This window comes from Apteryx mantelli, chromosome 6 (genome assembly GCF_036417845.1).
Source record: "Apteryx mantelli isolate bAptMan1 chromosome 6, bAptMan1.hap1, whole genome shotgun sequence".
Classification (NCBI taxonomy): domain Eukaryota; kingdom Metazoa; phylum Chordata; class Aves; order Apterygiformes; family Apterygidae; genus Apteryx; species Apteryx mantelli.
This window is the reverse complement of record NC_089983.1, coordinates 48,839,065-48,842,166: the sequence shown is the minus strand read 5'-3', so window position 1 is coordinate 48,842,166 and position 3,102 is coordinate 48,839,065.

Below are 3,102 nucleotides of genomic sequence, written 5' to 3'. Positions count from 1 at the left end.
AAGCTGGCCAAAATAAAGCAGAATTGTCAAATATTGATGCTAAATGGTCTCTGCAGATTTTTCACAGCTGTACGAGGCTGGCAACAGCTGAAAGCGAACAGATAACATTATGTTCGTTCATCTTGTGTGCTACACTGGTGAGTAGGTATTAAGTGTCCTGCTATTGAGCTGCGTATACCTGGTTTGCCTGTCCATACATAACGTGGCTAAAGGCTTCCTTTTGCGGTGCGCAAAGTCCTCGCTCTGCTGAAGTCAGCCAGAGTTGCTCCCCGATCCTGAAGGACCTGGATTTCCTCACCCGTCCCTGGGTGCCTCGGATCCAGCAGGTGCCTGGGGGCAGGCGGCTGCTTCCTATTCTATGCCAGGCCCCCCGGGTCGCCCTGCCTTCCTTCCCTGCAAAACTTTTTTTTTTAAATCGTCCTCGTCGCCTCCGTCTCTTTGTGCAGTTATTGGTAGTCTCCCCCTGCCCCGCTTTCCCACTTTTCTCAGGCTTGGGGAGCAAGGAGCTCCCCCCAGTTCAAGGAGATCTGCTGCCTGAAGGAGATCAGGGAGAGGCTGAGATTTGATAATCCGCACCCCCCAGCTCCGGTGGGGATGTGACCCCAGACTGCCGGTTTGTGGTAGATCTGTGAAGGCAGAGGCAGCCAGCGATAGCAGCTCTTATATATGTAGCTCCGCAATATTCCCAAGGCACCCTCCGGAGCCGTGTCTGCCCATGAAACCAGCTGTACTTGCTCCGTATGTTAACGTATTTCCATAGTCTACCTGAGGGAGGACTGTCTCTCCTGGACAAGATTCAGCCACCGCTTGATAGTTCAGTCTTACTTCTGGTCCCTTTGGAAGAGCATGGCAGGGAAGGCTCGCACTCGTGTTAAAAATGAGTATTTTCACTACCTAGACAGAAGCCTTCAATCTCCAGGGCCATCAGTCTGTACCACTGACAAAGACTGAATGAAAGGCAAAACGTAATTACTTACATATTACTCCATCTGACATTTTAAATATTAAGACATCTATCTAGTCTAAAATCATTCATATAAATGTATTTGTGGCACGCTAGGCTTAGGAGATTTTGACTAGATGAAGCAGTAGCATTCTTCAGTTCATTGGGACTCCTGTTGTAATATGATTTGGTTTTCCTTAGGTGCAGGGAGTATGTTACAGCCTCATGCTGTGAAGTTTTGGTCCCACCTGTTATGAACTTCATACTATTTCTGTTTGCCTCTGGAGATATTTGCCATGATAGTTCAGCACATTAACATGAAATTTGAGGTAATGCATCCATTTTTTGAAAAGTAAGCATTATGTAAAATGAGCGTAAATGTCATGTGTTTTCCTAACTGTCAAAGTATTGTAATTTTTTTGTTATTTTATAGATTGAAAAAATGAGGCAAAGAGGGCAAATATTTGCCTGAGGCTACATATTGGTTCAATAGCAGAATAAAAATTGACAATAATACATTCAGGCCACTGAAATATTAACACTTTGTCAGCTTTAAGTGTTCAGAAAGCGTGGGACATGAGACCTCATGCCATTATTATATTGCTAAGATCATGATATTAAAAACCCCCAGGCAGAATGCTTTGCCTTTGAATTTTGCAGGTGCATATTTTCAGCCCTTTAGCTGAAAAGCAGATTAAAAGGCTAAAAATGAAAATAACATTGAAAATAATGATGGCTGAAAACCTCCCATGTTTGCAGGAATCTAAGCTGGTGCCTTAAGAAAAAACAGGATATAAACAGGATATAAACAGGATATATTGCGACTAGTGATAACATTGTGAGAGCTGCAAAACTTGTATTTTACACCAGTGTTTAAGCTTATTAAGTTAACTTTTAATTAAATTAAGTTTTAAATGTTCTAGCTGCATAGCTGTTCGTGCACGTAGGACACCGTGCGTGCCTCCCACGCTTACATCAGGCTGCCCATGCTGCAAATGAATCGATACCTCCATTTCATAGAGCAACGAGGCGTCATTTAGGAATGACGGGCGATAAATGTAAAAACAGGGGGTCAGAGCTGAGGTTCAAGCCGGCGTAGTGGCAGTTTCACCCACCGGCGGCCGTGTCGGCAGGCGAGAGAAGTCGCTGGCCACCAGCTCGCGGCCACCTCCTCGCCTCGGACGAGGGCTTTGCCCGGTCCTGAGCGGCTGCAGCCGCGGACTAAGCCGGTGTTGGCAGACCCGCAGAGATGGTTTAAGTAGCTTATTCCTGTTGCATCTTCAGGTGATACTGGGAAACCTTGGCTGGATATTCCTAAGAAGTCATTCCTGCGGTGTATCCGTTTCGAAAGCTTTGTTAATTTAAAACAGGATATTTGGCATCAAACTCGCCCAGCGCTAAAACTGCATGCCTAAGCGCAGGCTTCCCCCAGTTTTAGCATTCCTCGGTGTTCTTCCTACAGTCAGCGTTGTCTGCTTGCAGCCTGTGCTTTGGGAAATTCATGAAACTGGAAAATGCTTTGCAAAAATTATGTAAATTGAAAAGAAATGAAGAATTTTGAAAAATTCTGCTTGGCCAAAGAAGAAAAACTGACATAGCAAACAAAGCTTGTTTTTGTTTAGAGAAAGAAATTGCTAAGTCTGACATGTTCCCTTGTGAAAATATGTTTTTACGCTGTATGCTGTGTGTGTCATTCCCATAACTTGCATATTTTGTAGCCAAATCGTGGAGCATGACAGTTTATTTTGTGTAACAAACCATATCCGCGCTCTTGTTCGCCTGAAAAAGGAATTAACTTCATAAAAGGAAATAGGGAATCTCAGTATGAAAAATGGAGGTGTGAAAACTTAGGGACGTGGGAATAATTAGAAGGATTTTACTACCCGCTGGTACTTAATATGAACTACGCTTCAAACGTATACCATTTAAATCACCTCTGTAGCCCCCGGCACTTTCACAGCACCCGGCACCTGCGGTGGCTGCGCGGAGCTTGTTGTATCACGTTTTTTACACCAGTGAGTCAGAGGGATTTGTTAACCTTTCAGACGGCACCCAAAAGGTTCTGCCCGACTCGGAGCCTGCTCATGAGAGCTTGGCTTTTCTCTTCCAGGGGAACTCCGGCTTGAGGCCGGGCCGGTCCCGGAGCCACCGTGGCCCGC